The 21355-nt window shown below is 37.3% G+C and overlaps 1 long non-coding RNA gene across 1 annotated transcript in view; it reads right to left on the reverse strand.

The window, feature by feature from the left end:
* The window catches only part of LOC121420430, a 34717-nt gene extending 13581 nt beyond the window's left edge, over nucleotides 1-21136 (reverse strand). The window contains exons 1-2 of the long non-coding RNA XR_005970758.1: nucleotides 20887-21136; nucleotides 1165-1249 (exon numbers count right to left, since the gene is read on the reverse strand). This is a non-coding gene — a long non-coding RNA (uncharacterized LOC121420430). The remainder of the gene's footprint in view (nucleotides 1-1164; nucleotides 1250-20886) is intronic.
* Between the last annotated feature and the right edge of the window lie 219 nt (nucleotides 21137-21355).

Here is a 21355-nt window from a genome sequence, read left to right on the forward strand (position 1 = left end):
GCTCTTGTTGCAATGGTCCCCTGGGAGTTGAGAAAGTGCATACATTGGATGCAAGCATTCCATGATCAGATGACCAGGGTATATCTGCAAAACACTATTGAAATGTTGTTCCTGTAAAGCACATTAATTTACATAGAAAACCAGAATATCATCCGACACACAGATGGACTTACAATGTATATCTACAGAATGCTAATGACTTGCACCTCAACAAGATAATGCATACAATAGGCACAGGGAATAAGAGATAAGAGAAGCAGACTCCCCCTTCCCCACCTCTCCCCCCCCCCCCAAAAAAAAAAAGAGTAATGAGTTATTGCAATTTCAAGAGCTCAACAAACTTCAAGGATGAGAGTAGTTCAAGTTCAACAACAGAGGGAGCCATTCAATTCTGAGAAACATCGATGATTGACTACCCTATCCACCAACAAAATCCTTGACCTTATAAATAAAACCAGTTGGGATAATAATACACCATAGCTATAAAACTCATGTTTTCATTTTCAAATTTAATATTGGTGTTTTGTTGTTTTGGGTGGGGGTATGAGTTGTTCTGAAATTCTTTCCCTTTTTCTGCTTTAATAATGTTTTGCATTTCTTTTTGGCTGCTACCCTTTCAGTAAAATATTTTATTTCTGTCACTGTTTTATATATATGTTATGTTTGTACTACATGTACATGTATTCCTATTGTTGTTTTTATGCTGAGAAAAATAATTGGATTGAAATTAATCAATTTGGACTAATCATCATTTGGAGTCACTTTAGGCCCTACATACAGTGTATTTCTTTCAACATGACAAAAGTGAAGAACCACCCTACCAATAATAAAAACCTGATTTCAAGTAGATCTGTTTCATACCCACTTGGACTATCTATCAAATTCTTGAATTATCACTGGAAAGTTTGTTGGGGTTCATTTTTCTTCCAATGTTGTATTATTACTATTTTTGCTTTCAGTTGGTCATTTTCTAATTGGTCTATAAAAGAATAGGGCCTATACACAAGTTGCTAGTAAAAGAAATGGGTGCATGTCTGATTGCAATTGTTGGTAAAATTATGAACTACCATAGATATCAATCAATGAAAATAGATTTTGGGAAGCAGTGGTTGGAACTGACAACGGAGAATTGAATACAAAGTTTACAGATGGAAACTTCCTTACCCCTTGTTTCTTGCATTGATCAGCAATGAAGATTATTGTGATGTCATGATCTACATAGAGCTGCAGCAGTCATCTTGAGAATATTCTACACAAACAAAAACAAAACATGAAATAAGAAATTAATTCAGAATAGGTTGTATTTTTTAATAATTATTACTTCAAATATTCATACATTAAGAAAACATAAACATAGACTGGAATTTAAAAAGTAGCTTTCAGTGCAAACTGAGACTTAAAAACTAACAAGCCATAGATAAGATTTGAACCCTAGAGCTTCGGCTAAAGCCAGGGTAATTATGCTGCATATACATGTACTGTAGAGCACTTAGAGACTTCTGACAAAGTCCCTAAGCACTATATAAGCAAGTATAATTATTATAATTATTCTGTTTGAAAGAAGTTAACCACAAGACCACTCGTGCCCTCTGGTAGCTTCATTACTACGTCCCTCGAAGAGGACATAAAGCCATCAGTCCTCTGCATTCATGCTTCCTTAGCAATCACGTAAAAAAAGTCACCATGAATCAAGTAGGCCAAGCCTAGTTACAAAATCATTTTTCTTTTCAGCTTTGACATCCTATCCACATTGTGTATAAATAGAGAGCAAGAATGTTTTGAGAAAGATACAAGACTGTAAGAGAGCATGTACACAACATATGATGGCCCACTATTGAAATGTTGATAGGTGGTTTCAATCACAAGAATCCCCATTGAATTATTACGAGAACTAAAAAATACCCATTAATTATACCCACTTTAATTCACACCGCCCTGAATCATACCCTTCAGAATAACTTCCTGAAGTTGTGGGCATGATAAGCAAGGCGCGAGATTCAAAATTGCTAGTTCAGCACTGAGCCACCAACGGTGCCCGCGCCCAATTACACGCTGGGATAAAAGTTCCCGTAATTTGCTTTCACACTGCCAAAATCCCTGCGAAAGTTCTCGTAATTTTGACAAGTTTTACAGACTTTCTCATGTAATCAGTGTTTACTGCAACTACAAGAATTTCTCTTTAAAAAAGAACAGCATTATTTCCCTTTTTTAAATTTCTGTCAAAATGTTCTTTTTCTCTCTGTCAAAATGTATCAAAGAAAGAGCCCCCAAACACAAAGATTAGGGCCTACATACTTACACTTCTGACATGAACTTGACAAACTCCAACCCCCCCCCACCAAAAAGAATGTCTCAATTTCTTTGTAACCTTGTCCTCTTAAATCGGCTACAAGCATTCAATAATCTCAGATCTGTATGCAGAACAAGAGAGGAGATTAGCCCAGAAAGCCAAGCTGTGTTTCATCTGTTTCTGACTACAGCTAAAGGTAGAGGCCATTGGCCTTCTCCCGACCTCCAAAGGTCAAATAGTCTTCTCGGACAGGAGTTTGGTTGGTAAATTACTGTAATCTATTATTGCATTTCAACTTTATAATGTGTAGGCCTTGATCCAGAATTTCAGAGAGGTAGGGACAAGAAGTTTCTGAAATTAGGTGGTTTCAGACCGCCTCGAAGTTCGCCAGTTCCAGGTATTCTCTGATCGGGAAATTTACCCCGATCAGAAAATACCAGGTATTTTGGTAATGTGAAAGCAAACTACGCGTAATCTCCCCGAAAGAAAATACCCGCTAAATAGTAGGTACTTGGCGAAATTACGAGAACTTTCGTGGGGATTTTTCCAAGGTCGCAGGTATTTTGGCGATGTGAAAGCAAATTACGGGAACTTTTATCCCAGCGTGTCGTTGGGCGCGGCGGCGTGGGTGGCTACTGGGCTAGAGATTTTGAATCTCCCGCCTTGCCTGCTTATCAGACCACACTGCGCATGCTCGTAACTTCGGGAACTTATCCCGAAGGATGTGTTTCGGGGCGGTGTGAATGCAGGAATAATTAACGGGTATTTTTTAGCCTTAAAAAGTTCTCGTAATTTAACGGGGATTCTTGTGATCGAGGCGGTTTGAAACCGCCTATTTTCTGTAGGCTAATAATTAATGTGTACATTTATAAAAAAATTATTTCAGGGCTAATCTAAAAGACCATGTAAGACATAATTGTACAAACTACTTCAGGGCCCTTTGCAGACGGCGCCAAACCCTACGCTGTGACGCTTTCCTCACGAGACATCGTGGACAGTGGCACAGCACAGATCTCCAATTTGTGGGGACTGCGTGGTCTACATGGTAATTGGTATGACCCTTGTCTTTCAATCTGAGGGACACAGGTTCGATTCCCAGCCATGGCATGTTTTCCTTCAGCAAGAAAATTACCCACATTTTGCTGCACTCAACCCAGGTCCTGGGTACATACCCGGAAGGAAATGCTTGAGCAATTTGTTGTGTACAAAAAACGCTCCTCTTATAAGGTATAGAAATGGGACGTTTAACGCACAGTCACTAATACGCGCCACTGTCTTCGCATCGTGCAGGCAGTCTACGTGTATAGTGGCGGGCTGCTACATTGCGGTGCAGGGGTGTTCAACTTACATATCGTGAGCGCACTCAGCTGCGTGTTTTCACTTCTTCTCCTTTCTCTCCTTTTCTTGTCATTTTTCCACGCATTACTTGTTTTCATAAATTTCCCTCTCACTTTTCTTGTTTTCTCACTCCCTTCAGTTTTGTAACTCTTCTTGATCACTTGCATGCATTCATTGGCACACCCCCCGGTCAAAAATGGTACAGTCCTATCCAGTCGTCGCTGTACGAATAATGAAAACGTGCAAAATTCTTCACGCGCTGCGTTGCCTAGCTATGCGTGTGTACTGTGTACACACAATGCCATCGGCTGAACCCGCCAAACTATAGTGACCAATTATTGCAAAAGCTTTTGCAAATGTGAAAAGTGACAGAGGTTTTTTTTATCCAATCAAAATCATTCTTAGGTATTCGCAATCTACAGCATTTTCTGCAAAATGTCTTTTTTTGATAGGGTCTATTGTGACGTATATATTTTTTTACAACAATGTGAAGTCGCACCAAACGTTTCGTTTCCCGCACTTGCCCATTGGCTCATGTACAAATGGATTTCCAAAATCATCAAGAAAGGTTCCAAAAACCTCAAAAGTGACAGAACTTAATTTGACTAAAATTAAATGAAAATCATATCATGTTCAAGGTGAGAATCTGCTCTATTCCATTCTGTTTTGATAGATCACCTTGTTGACGCGTTTGGGAGATATCTTAGCAAGTCCCTCAAAAACGGCGTATTTTCTATTATTCTCCATAGGGAAATAATTTAACACGCTACGCACTGCAAAAAAGGAGCGCAAACAAATTGATATGTTGATCATTGCTTGAGCATATGGGCAGAGCAGCTAAAGCCGGGGTAATAATAGCAGCGCTTTGAATTCTCAGTCAAAAGTGAATTAGTCCAGTGGATTAGTCTTCGGACTTTGAAACAGAGGGTCGTGGGTTCGAATCCCAGCCATGGCGTAATTTCCTTCAGCGAGAAACTGATCCACAGTGTGCTGCACTCAACCCGGGTGAGGTAAATGGATACCGATAGGAAGTAATTCCTAAAAAAGCTGTGTGCGCTATGAACGCCTAGCTTAGCCGGGTAATATAGGAGCGCCTTGAGCACCTAACAAGGTGGATATGTGCGCAATATAAATACCCTATGTATATAGCGCAGTTACTATGTGCATACACTCAACTGCGCTTTGATACTTGGTAACATATTATTACCCCGGCTGTAGCTACATGTAAGCCACTATGTAAATAGGCGTGAAGGTGTTCAAGGAATAAATCCTACCCGGTACCCATTCACCTCACCTGGGTCGAGTGCAGCACAATGTGCATAAATTTCTTGCCGAAGGAAATTACGCCATGACTGGGATTCGAACCCACAACCGTCTGTTTCAAAGTCCGGAGACTAATCCATTGGGCCATAACAATCCACATTATACCAAGTTCGACATTTCAAGCAGGGAAGAAAAACAATTGAGAACACAGGCCTGACTTACTATTTTTTTAAATATAAGTTGGAGAGCCTGGTGGCAGGAGTCTATGCAGTCACATAGTTGACTGTCCCAAGAGCAAGTGAGTCTGAATCCAAATATCTCTCACCAACTCATCCACAAACACACACAACCTCACAGTACACCATGTAGGCCTACATGTGCAGGCAAACATGAAAATATAAATTTTTTTATCATTTCATCATAGATCCTTTAGGATCCATGGTTTCATGTTATTTACGATCGATTACGATTACATGCCTATTGTAAAGCATTTTCAAATTCAATGCACTTTTTAGGTGTAAAAAAATAAGTTTTCATTACAAAAAAACAGGAGGTTTTTTTTAAGGAAAAGGTGACCATAAAATGGCATTTTTTAATATCAAAATTATGGTAATAAAAGGAAAAGTTTTTTTTTAATATTGAGAGAAAAACTAGAGAAATAAAGAATAAAGGACATTATTTATTGCCTTTTTGAGGCCGTTCTCATTACCCTTTCTAAAACTAGTTTACTGGAAACTGATTCAGGAAACCACTTTGGAAGATCGCTTTGCTAGCGTTCCCACTTGATCACACAAAAGTGGTTTTCAAAATCACTGCACGTAAAACGCTCTTGTTGCTATGGAAACGTTCTCAGTGGGGTGACACGTTTCAGGCGAAATTCGAAACCGCAGCATAGGCATTCTACACCTGTCGTGTGGAGTAGCGCGCTCAAAATGTGCGAAGATCGCTCCCAGAAGAATGGTTGTGTCCTCACTTACGCTAAAACCAGTTTAACGAGGCAAAGCCATCTTGAAAACTACATCGTGAGGTGGTTTTCCAAACTGGTTTGGAAGATCGCTTCCAAGACCGCTTTGACCGTTCTCACTACGTGTTAAACTAGTTTCCACTAAACTACATGTAGTTTCCAGTAAACTAGTTTTAGGAACGTAGTGAGAACAGCCTCAAATACATTGTAGGCCTAAAATATCTCCATTCCACAATGGACCTACTAGGTCTATGATTCTACCTTTACAGTTTCAAAATCATTGAGGGAGGTAACAGACACAGCCAACCACAACATGGTTTGATATCTGAAAACAGAATCTCTCTAGAAAAATGAGAAACCATGCTGGGCATCCCCTACCGTTTGAAGCTTGGAATGTCACGAATCGTAGCGATTCTCCGCTTGAAATGCTCTCCAAAGGGGGGTTTTGTGGCGGCTGACCCGATAGCCGATACAACCGGTAATGTGCAAGCCAGCTCAGCTTGACTTCAAGTGATGGAAATTATTCACTATAACAGATTGGATTTGAATGTAAAAATAGGGTTCGCCAGGACGGTTCGGTGTACATGTAGGCCTACAGTAGGCATGCATTGACTATTACATCTACAGAAAGAATGTTCCGTTTAAAAATTATACATAACCTGGCTTTTAGTTTGTATCAAGGTTTTTTGCATATGATATTATCATTAGCATTTATTTATTCATTAAGATTGTTGTTGTAGTAGTGGCAGTAGAAGCAGTAGTAGTAGTAGTAGTAGTAGTAGTCGTAGTAGTAGTAGTACATGTAGTAGTAGTAGCAGCAGCAGCAGCAGCAGCAGCAGCAGCAGCAGCAGCAGCAGTAGTAGTAGTAGCAGCAGCAGCAGCAGCAGCAGTAGTAGTAGTAGTAGTAGTAGTAGTAGTAGTAGTAGTAGTAGTAGTAGTAGTAGTAGTAGTAGTAGTAGTAGTAGTAGTAGTAGTAGTAGTAGTAGTAGTAGTACATAGTAGCAGCAGCAGTACTTTAGTAGCAGCAGCAATAGTAGAAGTAGTACTGTAGTAGAAGTAAAGGTAGTAGTGCTAGTAGTGGTAGTAGTAGCAGCAGTAACAGTAGTTATTAAAATAATAAAAGATCTAGTATAAGCCGAGATGAATTATGATCATGAATTTATGAATACAAGAATCTCATCCAGACATAAAAACATTTATACGCAAATTCAAATGCATGAATCCCAAATCCTACGCTCGCTCGTAACCTTACATGGGTGGATTTATCTTTTGAAAATGACGACAAAAACCCGAGCCGAAACATTCTCCCAGGAGAGGCCAACAACCTGGCAGGGGTTAATGAAAAATTGTTACAGTATCTGTTGACAGCAGGCATGGTCGCCATGGCAACGACCCCTAGACATGACCCTTAAGATTATGACATTATGATGGAGAGGAGGGAGACAAAGGTTGAGAAGGAGAAGAGGCATAAGGAGGAGGAAGAGGAGCTACCAGAGGAGAGATGAAAAGGCTGAAAGGGAAACTCAAGTCAAAGAACATTGGAATTTTATTCTCGTTAAAACTTTAATGCGAGCCTTGTCATGCATGCATTCATGCAGATGAACATTGCAGAGATGAAGGTCATGTACTGTATGTACATGTATGGAAAGAAATTAAGAATAGATTTTTATATTGCTTTCCTGAGTCCTTTCTGACAGAAGAACTAGTGGAAGAAATGGCAGACAATTTGGCACATACTGTAGGGCGATCTCTTTTTTATGCATGGAAAGTAGGCCTACTTCCAGTAGCTATTACTGTATTAGCCATTAGATATTAATAACCAAAGAATAATAAAGCATATGATTTGAGATGCAATATTTAACACTTGAATAGTTCAATCACAATTCACACTGAACAATCTGGTTAACACTATCATAAAGTTGCTGCAAGTGCACAGTATCCAAACACGACACGTTACTGATGATTATTACTACCATCCCTTTCAAGCTGCATGTATTAAATCATTAGACACTCAAATTGGCAATGCAATGAAAATAATGAAATCAATGGTAGAAAATACAAATTGACAAAGTTCTTAACATTTAGTTTTATTTAGTTGCTTTTTATCATTGACTTCGACTGATAATGCTTTAGGCATACTTGCAACATGGTAATATAATAGGGCCTGTGTAGGCTGTAGTTTGTAAAAAAAAATGTTCCAAAGCAACATTGATCAATGTAATGTAAAGGCCTGGTCACACCGCCCGAGCGTTGTTGGAGCGGTCGTGGAGCAGAGAGAAAAAATCATCACCGCCCTCTAACGTTCACCATTTTCGATTTCGATTGTTTTTATTTTGTTTTCGATTTGTTCCTCAATTTTGTGAGCGAAATTCGACCCTCTCTCCCTACCGCTCCAACAACACTCCGGCGGTGTGACCAGGCCTTTAACCAGTAGACTTTTTAATATAAGAAGTTGCATAACTCTATTAATCTATAAGAAAACCTAGATACATTTCATCCCAAAACCATCTGATGATTGAAAGTTAATGCAGAATTAGAATGTTATTTGTAAAGGGAAACTAGTGCCCAATATGCATAGATCTATGGCAATATCCACCCAGGGAACTATATACTCCTAACCCCCCCTCATCTGACTTGCACTCCACATTTCGAATCTCCATCCCTGGAGAAAGAAAGTCTTATGGATTTGGCAAGCAGAGGTAGGCCTAAGCCTTGGGTGGCAGAGAGGTCAAAGGTCACCAAGATTTGACCTGCAGGGAAAGCCAAGGTTGATATGAGACTATTATTAGAGTAGGGAGGGCAAGCCATATTAGAGGTTGTTTATAAATAAGCAATGTTCACGCTCATCACGTCACATGCGTGATGACGGCTTTAATAACTTGATCATAAATAATAAAAAGAAAAAATATGGAGGCTCCCCGGTAAATTTATGTGCTGCGTTGGAATGTGCCATTGTGTCTGGAAAATCCCTCGCCTCGTCAAATCAAATATCTTTCAATTCTCTTTCTTTTCACATCAGTGTACAACTGTAGTACTATTAGTAAAACGAGGGATGGTATAGCATGTATTAAGAATTCCTACTTTGGGGAATAAACGTTATATCACATTGATTAATAATAAGTACTGCTTACTCAATTTCTGACTACAAAGGAACAATCTACATGTATATGTCTGATTGTATCTCTGCTCATAAACACATAGGCCTTGTACAGGTACGTGTAGGCTAGGCCTACTACATGTAGGAACAGTAAATTGCCAATTCGTCAACTTTTCATACGGTCTACCTTCATTTAGTCTAATGCCATTCCGTCCATCAACTGTCTAACAACCATTTGGTTCAATACTCACTTTGTCTAATCACCAGTTCGTCTATGACCATTTAGTCTCATAACTAGTACGTCAAAAATAACCATTTTCTTTTCATTCATTTCGCCCAATTTACTAATCTAATTAGACCAAATGGTATATGGACTAAATGGCTAGTGGACCAACTGGTCATTAGACAAAAGGTGGTTTCAAACCGCCTCGATCACAAGAATCCCCGTTAAATTACGAGAACTTTTTAAGGCTAAAAAATACCCGTTAATTATTCCTGCATTCACACCGCCCCGAAACACATCCTTCGGGATAAGTTCCCGAAGTTACGAGCATGCGCAGTATGGTCTGATTAGCAGGCAAAATTCAGATTCAAAATCACTAGCCCAGCAGCCACCCACGCCGCCGCGCCCAACGACACGCTGGGCTAAAAGTTCCCGTAATTTGCTTTCACATCGCCAAAATACCTGCGACCTTGGAAAAATCCCCACGAAAGTTCTCGTAATTTCACCAAGTACCTACTATTTAGCCGGTATTTTCTTTCGGGGAAATTACGCGTAGTTTGCTTTCACATTACCAAAATACCTGGTATTTTCTGATCGGGGTAAATTTCCCGATCAGAGAATAACTGGAACTGGTGAACTTCGAGGCGGTCTGAAACCACCTAAAGTGGTGAGTGGACAAACTGACAAGTAAACCATGTGAATAGTGGACAAACTGATGGTAGACCAAATGATAAAACATGTAGACATGTTGTTGATTAGATGAACTGGCATTGGACCAATTGAAAATAAACCTAAGAAACGTACTGTACATGACAATGTAAAATTTAAAGGTGTACATGTCTGTAGAGTATCAAAAAAAATAACAGCAAGCTTGCCCCAAATAATACCAAAGCAACCCCAAGATTTGTCGGGGGGGGGGGCTGCATATGTAGCTAGCAACCCCAAAGGTAGCTAGCAACCCCTGGAAATGAGGTTGTTGAAGAGTAGAAACGTCACCAAAATAACCATCATTTTGGAGTAAAACCCTTTTTCTCGATCTAGTCTCGTTCTTTTTTTTTTTTGCTTGTCAAATTTTTGTTTCCAAACCAGCATCCTCTCTTACAGAAATCATTCCAAGGACTCTGGTTGACAAGCAGGCCCAAATAAAGATATATTTTAGAACTACTCAAAATCAATCACAATTCCACTCATATAATATCACTTTCTTTGATTCCTTATTAATTTATTCATTCACTCATTCATTCATTTTTTATGTATTTATTCATTTATTTATTTGTTTGTTTATTTATCTATTTACATGTATTTACTTATATACATTCATTCATTCATTCCTTTATTTGATTACTTAGATATTTCTTCATCCATTTATTTATTTGTATTTTAATTATGTATCTATCTATCTGACTGTCTGTTTAATTATTTATCAATTCATTTACTTATTCATTTACCTATTTATTATTTTTATTTTCTTGTTTTTTATTTATATTTTCATTCACTGAAAAATTTGTAGCTGGAATATTCATGAAGTGAGGCGTTTTGATGTTTAACTCTTTGCTCGCCAAGGACCTAATATCTCCTCTGCCACATTAATTTTAAGGTGCAACCCAAAGAGGGGTTTTGCATGGACTTATGCTAATTAAGCTCCCAATATCTTTTGATTGGTTTATTGTAAGCTTTGTGTGTACACTGTACAATGCGATGCACATAGGCCTACCACTATTGTGCATGAGTGCACATGGACAATAGACTTAATTTAATGCACTCTGTGTGAACTGTGACTTGAGTCGTCCTTGGCGGTCCACTGTATGTGACTCTAGTCGTCCGTGGCGGGCAAAGAGTTAAAGATAAATTCCAGTTTTGGCAACAATCTCAAAATGACTTTTTACAGAATCTAATATTAATGACCACCCAAGTGTCTGTTTGTATGAATATATGTGCCAAAGGATTCTGGGAGAAATCTTGTAATTGCTGAGAAATAAGCGAAATAAGCGCGGATTCGGTCACTTCCGTCGGGTCTTTATTCCAGCAATAATAATACACTGTCCCACGTGTATCTGTGTTGGTGATCTTCAGTGTGAACGTTTTTCAGCGTAGATTTCAAGATTTCACAAAGTTCAATTTATGTAACTGTACTAGATCTAGATCATCGATGATATACTGAAAATTAAGCCTTGTTTTACAGACTTTCTCATGAAATTAGTGTTTACTGCAACTACTGGAATTTCTCTTTAAAAGCCGATGTTGGGTTGCAGGGACCCTTTACATACAACAATTGTGACATCCTGGTTTTCAGCAATAAATATCTTGGTTTACCACAACTTGAATTCCTAATAATACAAAAATCAAGGTTTCTTGGTGATTACTCCTCTTGCCGTCTTAACATGGTCGGTTCATGCAATTTCCCTGAATCACATCAAAGAAAAGGTTGCAAGAACTCAAAATAAAAACCCATGTGCAATCATATTCAATGTCAACCACCCTGCTCATTAGTTCTCATACTTGCTTGTCTAAGTCTTGGGCCGTTATTCAGCGCCTATATGAGTGGCAGGTCGGTCACAATTGAAGCACAAAAAGCTGTCTTTTCACAACCGAGATTAAACGCCCCGCGCTCCTTTTATACCGCCACTCTCTGCCCCAATTTGTCAAAATGAGTGATGGAATCATAACACGGGCTATTGAAGTCATTGTGGTCGATTATTCGGTCACATGCAACCTTACACATTCAGGCGACGACAATGGCATTGACGGGACATCAATAGGGAATCTATTCAAGTTTACAGGCCGATTTAGGCTTGACAGCAGGCAATTGTACACTTCCTTGCAATACACTACAACTGCATGGGTTTCTTTGGATGTCCAATTTCATCTAACACCCACATTAAAAAATATGATGATAAAAAACCTATAGGGCTTTACAATATCTGTTAGACTCATCGAGGGAATAATATTACTTCTCAAATTTGATAGCATTCAAGAAATGTTTTCAACTTCAGTCCTTGTAAAAAAATTGCTGAACAATTGATAGTCAAGAAATTTTTGGATACATGTAGCAGTTATTAAAACATGTGGAGCAAATAGAGCTAATCCCCTGTTATACCAAGGAGGTGTTAGTAATAAAGGCAAGTACAGAATGTTTTAGCTATTTATGTAAAAGTTAATAAAATAATAATTGGCTTTTAAATAGTGCAATTCCAGTCTACAACTGCTTCACAATTTCTAATTCACAATTAAAATTACCGGGTCACTGGATTCATACATGCAGCATTTTTCACAGCCAAGTCAAATTATTGTAAGGGCAAGGTTGCCCTTTAATTTTCTCAAAGACTGGTGGGTATTCAATGTCCAGTACAAAACATCAATATTGTTGGCTAGCTGAATTATTCAGTGGTGAGAATTCATTCACTTTTTTTTCATACTCCAATGCCACATGTAATAAAACTACAGTGTATATAGAAGTAATTATAGCATTTGGGGGAAGTGGTGCCTTAAATATCAGCACAGAGACCAATATAATTATAAATGTGAACAAAAAAAGCTTTAACAGTGCATTCTTTCATGATAGTCAAGAACTCTCATTGGCTTTGGCAAATATTTTTGTGCCTTTTTTCATTTTCCCATTTTAAAAGTACCCTAGTGAAAAGTGACCTTGCCCCCCAAAAAAAAAAATAATAATAATAATGAATAAATGGATGGATGGGTGGATGAACGAATGAATGAATTAATAAATACATAAATAATAAGTAAGTGAGAAATAATGATAACAATCATAAGAATAATCATAATAGTAATGATGCAAACTTACCAAGGTACTATTTTTTTCACAAAAAAACTAAATACATTTTTCCAAATACATAAACTTTGAGGAACTGACAGCTACATGTACAGCTACATGTATAACCTCTCCTAAGCATGTGGGTTTATTGAAAAGGAAAATTATGGTTAAATTGCTGTTTTGCCTTATTTCAAAACCAACTGAATCAAGGGGGGTAATATATAGCATAAAATAAAGTCTCAAGAAATCAATGTGTGTGGCATGCACATGTGTGTGGACCTTCATGACAAGAGATGACTTTAAACTTGACAACCTGTCCTACCCCGCCTTGCACTTGACCTTTGACCCCCACCCACCCAAGTTTCAACAAGAATGCTCACATTACAGGAAGTAATTAACTCCATCAAGTCCAATGCATGATGGGATAGGAATGACCTACTTTTTATGATATGATGATATACAGTAGGCCTACTCAGTAAAGTAGGATTAAGGCCTGCTGATTAAGAAAGCAGAAAAAATGAAAATACAAAAAGCAGATCAAAAAAAATAAAAATATATAACACAAATTGTACTATAGTGTTCAAAACCTGAAAATCTTAAATTTTGGGAATCTCCTAATTCCTAAAAAGTGCATGCCACTATCAAATTTCATTATGGTACAAGATTTATAATACATGTTCCCAAAAGGGTTGTGTGAAAGATAAAAAGTCTGTTTTTATTGGATAAATTTACCAATTTTACATAAGAATTTAATTTTGATCGGGCATTTGTTCAAAATAAAAATATCTGCACATTTTTGCGTTGTTATACATAAAACCCCTTCTCATGAATGGAATGAGCAAAAATATTCATGCACATTGCAAATCTACTTCTGTATTTCCAAAAAGTGATAAAATACCTACATGGAAAAAGGTTAGACTGTTAGAGTACATTGTACATGTATGAATCACAACTCTCTACCTGTCAGTATTTATTTTTTAAAAGTTGCAAGTTTGTTATTCAGATACAGAAGTAGACACAACAATTTGCTAGATTTAAATAACCCTTTTTTATTTTAAAACTGAAGGAGTAGAGCTTTTTAGTGTAGGTCCTTTGGTGGATGTCTAAACTTAACAGCAAACATCAGAATGATGTCATGGGACTAAAGGATCTTTGTTTCAAGAGATGGGAATCAGAAACCACACAAAGAACTTGGCAAATAAGGAGAACTAAAAGTAGGAAACCACTATCAGTAATCCAAAATGACGGAGCGGACAAATACTGAAAAGGAAAAAAAACAAAGCCATGGGCTGTAATTGAATGTAATCAATGAATACATACACGTCCATGCATGTGTAGTGATGTATTCAAAGAAAAGATATCAAAACAGCAGATCATGAAAAATTGTTTAGAATGGGTTGCTATACCAATAAAGTTATCGAAAAACTTGAAGATTAATAACGGCCTACTGATCATTCGTATTTTGTATTCCAGAAAGCAGTTTGTGTGACTTTGTTTTTGTTGAATGTTCATTAATATAAGAGAGGTCAGAAGAAAAATGGTCCATGACAAAAGACAGTATGTATGTAGGCGTATTCACACCACCTCAATCTCCAGAGTCCAGATACAGAATATGACAATTTGTTTGTTAGGCCCCAAAATACCAGATAAAAATTTCCACATTCACACCAACCTGAAGCAGACCCTCTTGGGGTAAGTTCTCAAAGTTGTGAGCATACTCACTGTGGTCTGATTAGCTGGTGAAGAAACCACAGCATTCACACTACTAAACTTCACCCCAACTGCTCGCACAGTTGACAAAGTATTTGTAATTTGTTTTTCCACTGCCAAAATCCCCATACCTTTTTGAGAAAATTCCTGCAAAGAGTTCATGTAATTTCGGCAAGTATCTTCTTTCAAGCAGGTACTTGCTTTCTAGAAGATTATGAGTGATTTGCTTTCACATTGGCCAAAATCTGATGAGGATGGATCAAATTGTGCGGTCAGATATTACCTGGAACTGACCAACCTCCAGGAAGTCTGAATATGCCTAATGGAGGTGCTAACCCCTTCCAAATGGAGGCACTTGATAATAATGATGATGAAGATGTCTGATGTTGTTGACAAATACAACACTGCCTCATTTTAGGTGTAATTTATCAGATTCTAGATTCTTGTTTTTTCCAATGTTGTTCTGGGCAGGTGCTGTTTTGAAATAGCCTGTTGTCACCAGTCCCCATTGAGGAGTACAAAGATATGAATGGGTTTAATGAGAAATGGACATAAGACAGGCTGGGTGAGAATAGCCTCTGGGATATATCATTGTAAATTATTAGAAAACGAAACCTTACGGAACAATAGGACAGTGGCATACAATTGTTGGCTATTTCTGCGTATCTCTTTCACTGTTTAGTTCTCAAACTTTTCATTCCCTTTCTCCAGCCCCCCCTCCTTCATTTTCCTTTCTCTCTCTCTCTCTCTCTCTCTTCCTTCTTCACTGTCACACACATACACATTAGGTGGTTTCAGACCACCTCGAAGTTTGTTAGTTCCAGACATTCTCTGATCGGGAAATTTGCCCCGATCAGAAAATACCAGGTATTTTGGTAATGTGAAAGCTAACTACGCGTAATTTCCCCGAAAGAAAATACCCGCTAAATACATGTAGTAGGTACTTGGCGAAATTATGAGAACTTTCACGGGATTTTCTAAGGTCGTAGGTATTTTGGCAATGTGAAAGCAATTTACAGGAACCTTTTAGCCCAGTGTGTCGTTTGGCGCGGGTGCCGTGGGTGGCTGCTGGGCTAGTGATTTTGAATCTCACGCCTTGCCTGCCAATTAGACCATACTGCGCATACTCTTACTTGTAACTTCAGGAACTTATCCCGAAGGGTACATATTTCGGGGCAGTGTGAATGCATGATTAATGGGTATTTCTTAGCCTAAAAGAGTTTTCGTAATTTAACGGGGATTCTTATGATCGAGGCGGTTTGAAACCACCTACAGATCTACACACATACACATACATGTAGATCCAGTATGAGTGTCCACACTTAATCTGCCCACAAACACCCCTCTTGAAATATTTAGTCTACTAAAAAAAAAGAAACAAAGGAGCATTGGTATTTTCCCTGTTAATCTCCATTCAGCTTTTCTTTTCTAGAGGGGTTTATGATCCAAATACCACATAGTAGCTGACCATACACAATAACACCTTCACATACTCAAATATTTTTCTGACGATTTGATGTTTAGCTGGTTTGCCAAACAAAAACAGGTTTGAGATATCTATCATGGTCTGAGGACAAAGACTAGGCTACTTGTGAAATGCCACCCACAGTTCTCATTCATACCTCCTTAGCACCTCATTCTCACCAAATTACACATTGTACACAATACACATCTTAGTTTGACAGATCCCACTGTCTCCCGATTCTTTTTACTTTCTTCTTTCTCCCCTTTTTTGAAAGTTTTTTTCTTTTCTTGTTTACTTTTTGATTATTTTCTTGTTTGCTTTTAATACCTTTTCTTTCTTTTCTTCCTTCTTGTTTACTTTCTTCTGGCAAGATTCTTTCTTTATAATTCTCCAAAAATTCATTACGCAGCCTCTGTATGTATGTGCACATCACATGTACATGTACACACAGGCCTACGGTATAACCATGAAACTATCTGTGTTTTATAGCTCCATGGTATAACAATGCAAATATGGACTATTCTTTTTTTTTAATATGAAAGAAACTTTCTCTTTAAAGCAATGTTTAGCATGGCGGCCCTACTTCTACAAATTAATAGTATATCATTCAAGGGCATTTTTAACGTTGAACATTTTTAAATCTAATCTAATAAAATCTAGAAACTGCGTCTTTTAAATATACAACGATGTTTTGAATAACAGTAGCATCAGACAAAACAGTCCAGTATAAAATTAATACAAAGAGCTTTTACCTGACCACAACATTCTTTTCAAATGATTTTTATTGTGCTCTGTAGGCATAGTGCTGTTTTGGAAAAAAAATCACCCTTTTCTCTGTTTTGGTCCAATGGTCAACTAATGGGTCAAAATGGTGCCAGATGGACAGTTTGAGCATTACATGTAGGCCCTACATGTACACTGTAGGTCTACACTATTATCACAAACATTATCAAGATGTGCACATGAGGTAAACTAAATATAGGACTATACTATTGTAGGCATTTTATAAGCAGGAATTCCACAATGGTTTCATTTAGTTAAATTCAAAACTCTAATATTGCCTAAATTTAGAAATAGAAGCAAATCAAAAAATCTGAAATCTATATTAATATCATGTGTTTTGAAATCACTTGTTATGTGGTGATTATGACTTAAGTGTCATAATCACCACAGAACAAGTGATTTTAAACCAAATCAAACTAAAATAGATTTCAGAATTTTTTTTCTCAAGACAATTATTGTAAATCATTGTAAGCACAAATGATATAAAAACGAAACACAAGAACACAAGGAAAGATGGATAAGAACCAAGAAATTAGTCTCTTGCCAGGTAAAATACATCTTGAGATTTAAAAAAATATTTAAATGACATAAATCGGAGTCAAATAATAATAAAGTATACTAAAATTGCTCTATGAAAATAAGTTAGAAGGAAGTTCACCCTCACAAAAATTTATTGAAAGAGCAGAAAAAACAGTAAAACTATTGTTGAAGTTTTGAGGAAAATCCATAAAAGATTTTTAAAGTTATTAGAAGTTTAACTTTTTTCAGTTGTAGGCTACATGTACGTATCCAAGCAGCTTTCCATTCGTGAACAGTGAATTTTTAAAAAATCAACATGTAAATGTCATTTTTTTTAAATGTAAATTATAACTTCAGTATATCAACAAACAAATTATTTCACACCTGCACTGAAAAAGAAAATATTTTAGTCATCATGAACCAGTCCAGTAAAAAGTAGAAATTCATTAATTTTATAATAATCACGTAGCAGCTGCTCATTTATGAGATAACAAATCAAAAACTTACAATTCTAAAAATTGTCTTACTATTTGATGATTTTTTTCAGAAACCTTCACCAGTACTTTTTTCTCTGTTATTTTTACAACAAACTTTTTGTTTTGTCAAGGTGAACTTCCCCTTTAAATATGGCAATGACAATTGTCTACAATAATGATAATGACGGCAGGCAAGGCCTTCCATGTATATTTCAAAATCATTATTAAAAGTAAGGCAACTTTAAACACAAATATAAAAATGAGCAATATCAATTGCATAAAAAAGACCAATTGATGAGATGGACATTGATTGATGTCCATCCATTGCACATCCATGGTCAAAGCCTGTGATAGATTAATTGAAGGCCTGTGATGATACTCAAGTTAATTTTGATGATGGTGACCAACTTATCAAAATGATATTGTTGATGATGGTAATGATGATAGTGATGATGATGGTGATGATGGTGATAATGATGATGGTGATAATGATGCTGGTGATGATAGTGATGAAGATGATAATGATGATGATGATGATGAAGATGGTGATCATCAGACACTAATCTTTGTCATCGTAACTTTAATCAGCATTATTTACATATTGCTGTTCATCATATATCAACTACTAAGATGATGATGACGATGGCGAATTGGCGATAATTAATTTTAAATGATTTTGATCATTGATTATAATTACTGTGATGACAAAAAACAATGATGATGATAAAGATGGTGGTGGTGATGATGGTGGTGGTGATAATGGTGGTGGTGATGACTGAGATGATGGTGATGATGACGACGATGGTGGTGGTAATGATGATGGTGATGATGGCGGTTGTGATGGCAGAGTTTATGATGATCATGATGATGATAATTTTAAAAGTGGTGGTGGTGGTGGTGGTGGCAGTGGTGGTGATGGTAATGATGATGATGATGATGATGATGATGATTATGGTGGTGGTGGTGGTGATGATGGTGATGATGATGGTGGTGGTGTTGGCGGTGGTGAGGGTGGTAGTGGTGTTAATGATGATGGTGAAGATGATGATGATGGCGGTTGTGATGGCAGAGTTGATGATGATCATGATGATGATAATCATGAGAGTGGTGGTGGTGGTGGTGATGGTAATGACAGTGATGATGATGATGATGATGGTGATGATGATGATCAATTGATGATGAGGAAGAGGACAAGATGGATGAAATGATTCGTGTTGATGGTAGAGATGAAGATAATGATGATGACAATGATGATGATGATGATGATGAAAATGACTGTGGTGGTGGTGGTGCTTATACAATATATTGAAGATGGTGCCAAGGATGATGATGCTGACATTGACATGATAATTTTGATGCTGATGAGGAGGATGATAATGATAACGATATTGTTGTACATGTAGTTGGTAGTGACCCATGATAAAGATGAAAATTATGAAAATAATTATAATGGTTAATGACGACGATGATAATGATGGTGATGATGATGACAACTATAATGGCAATTATGAAGTTTGTAGTAAAGTAATTAGAGGGGATTGTGAGGGTTGTGGTGGTCAAAGTGGGGGGGGGATGTTAGTCGAAAAACACAAAGACAATGAGAATCAAAGACAAGTGCAATAATGCAGTTTCCATCATCAGTGGTGCTCAATATCCAAAATCATTTCTAGAGAAGGGAACTATACTGATAGTACATTTCAAGCGAATGAATATCCAAAGGCATTAATCTATCACATCAACATCACATCAAGTTAGCCTGCTCAATTTAAGGCAAAATATTAAAATGTTAAGTAAATCGTCTTCATGAGCTATGAGTACCAATGACTAGTAGAATCTACAGTATTGTCACTTGTTCACTGCTACCATCCTGCCTGTGGGGAATCTTCAGGTAGGACTATGGTAACATGCCAATGTTGTACAGAGCACACACTTTAAAAAAATCATTAAAATATCACTTTTGTGACCAAAATTACTAATTTCTATACAGTTGCAATTTATTTTACATTAGTAACTTGGGAATAATTTTTGTATTCACTAGAGCGCTCAATAACTTGAATTTTGGGCATATTTTTGTGTACGCCCTCTATTGGTGGAAAGTAATATGGCAAGAAATTTTTCATTTTTTGATCTCTATTTTTAATTAAGAAAAAAATTATTTAAAGTGTCAAATTTAAATAAGAGCCAAGTTGTATGAATAATAGGTGTAATGGAAACTGTCAGTGTAAAAAAATGAGGCATTTGCCCCAAACAAAAAGAGAAAATAAGCCAAACATTGCCACCCTTATTTTGCCACACATGGAGATATAACTGAGAACAAGGTTATATTATAACCTTGTTCATTGAATGAGTGAGTATTGTAGTTAGAATCACATCTACATACATGTAGGATAGTTAGTAAGCATACATGCATATCAATTAGTTATATACTTGTGACCAAATAAATAAAAATATGTAAAATGACAATTACTCATGGCAAATAGGAAAACCAAGCCCTATTTTTATTACAAATAATTTATGAGTCATAGGCCTATCAATGGCTATGCCTGTTTATCATGCATATATATTCATAATTCATAATATTTATTGGCAGTATTTTGTAAAATAAGTAGTATATATTACCGGTCCTGCCGTTACAACTTTAACAAGACCATGGAAACGACCTTCATTTCACGATCAACCCACTATTAGGCTCAATATCAGGCATCAACATCAACTGAATTGTCTTAAGATTTGAAGATTTATTATATCCAAGATGGTGACACCACTGCACGGCCAACCAGACCCAGTCCATCCAACTCGTTCTTCTACGGGTGGGTCCGAGACGAAATTCTTGGGTACATACACTACGCATCATTTTCTACCAACCATCATCTAGACACTCCAGACGGTCTCTCTCACACTCTTCGCAAATACTACAAACTCTTTTGCAGAAACTGAACATCAGTAGCTCATATCTCTAGAAAATCAATAATTCTTGTACACTCACCTTTTCTCTTCTTGCTAAATATCACAAAGATGTTAATTTCCCTTACAAAGACGTCTGTTTTGGTGTGTACTTCGGACAAACTGACCACGCATACGATAATACACTGAGGAAGTTTAGTTGCTGGACGTTACACATAATTTGTACACAAAACTATTGAGAAGTTTTGCCCATCGGCGTACCTCAATCGAGCCGAGCCTCTCGTAATCTCGGCATCGCACTGCACGGATGGAAGAGCTCAATTTCGTATCCCATCATGCAGTGCAAGGTCTTCGTTTTGGTCAAATTTCTTGATCTGTGAACAGGCAGAGTAATGTTTTTATGGCTTTTATGGCTTTATCATTGTGTTCTGCGATTTAGGGGTCAGGGAAACCATGGGTTGAATATTTGTCTCATAACAGCGCTTTAGTGGTGGTGTTGGTGGTGGCGGTGGTGGTGGTGCTGGTAGTGGTTGGTGTGTTGTGGTGTTGGT

The sequence above is a fragment of the Lytechinus variegatus genome, chromosome 8 (assembly GCF_018143015.1).
Source record: "Lytechinus variegatus isolate NC3 chromosome 8, Lvar_3.0, whole genome shotgun sequence".
Taxonomy (NCBI): Eukaryota; Metazoa; Echinodermata; class Echinoidea; order Temnopleuroida; family Toxopneustidae; genus Lytechinus; species Lytechinus variegatus.